We start from the raw sequence: 500 nt of genomic DNA, 5'->3' as shown, positions 1-500 counted from the left end.
CACCGTTGCTTTCCTTCTTCAGGACTGCATCAGAAAGCCAAGATAGAGTCTAACCATTTAGACTTCACAGTGGTTCAAACTCACCAGTTGCTCCTTGGAAACCCTTTACAGGGTCGCTATGAGTAGGCACCAACTCGATAGCACTTAACAACAATGTTGTTTTGAAACACTGTTGAGTTGGTTCTGACTTGTAGTGACCTTGTACAGGGTTTCCGAGGAGCGGCTGGTGGATTTGAACCACCAACGTTGAAGTTCAAACTGACCTTGTGGTCCAGTGCCACGCCAGGGCCACTTCATCTAGAAGACTTTTAACTGACTTACAAAATGATTGCCCTCAAGTTGTCCTCGAGGAGGCTGAAACCTCAGTGCGACTCGCTAGAATCAAAGAGTGACTTAATTACATAGTGTCGTGCTGTGGTGGTCTGAGTTGCTGTGATTCTGAGGGCTATGCCACCGGTGTTTTAAATAACCAGCAGGGTCACTCATGGTGGAAAGGTTTC

This window comes from Chrysochloris asiatica, unplaced genomic scaffold (assembly GCF_000296735.1).
Source record: "Chrysochloris asiatica unplaced genomic scaffold, ChrAsi1.0 scaffold00021, whole genome shotgun sequence".
Classification (NCBI taxonomy): Eukaryota; Metazoa; Chordata; class Mammalia; order Afrosoricida; family Chrysochloridae; genus Chrysochloris; species Chrysochloris asiatica.
This window is presented reverse-complemented; position numbering follows the sequence as displayed.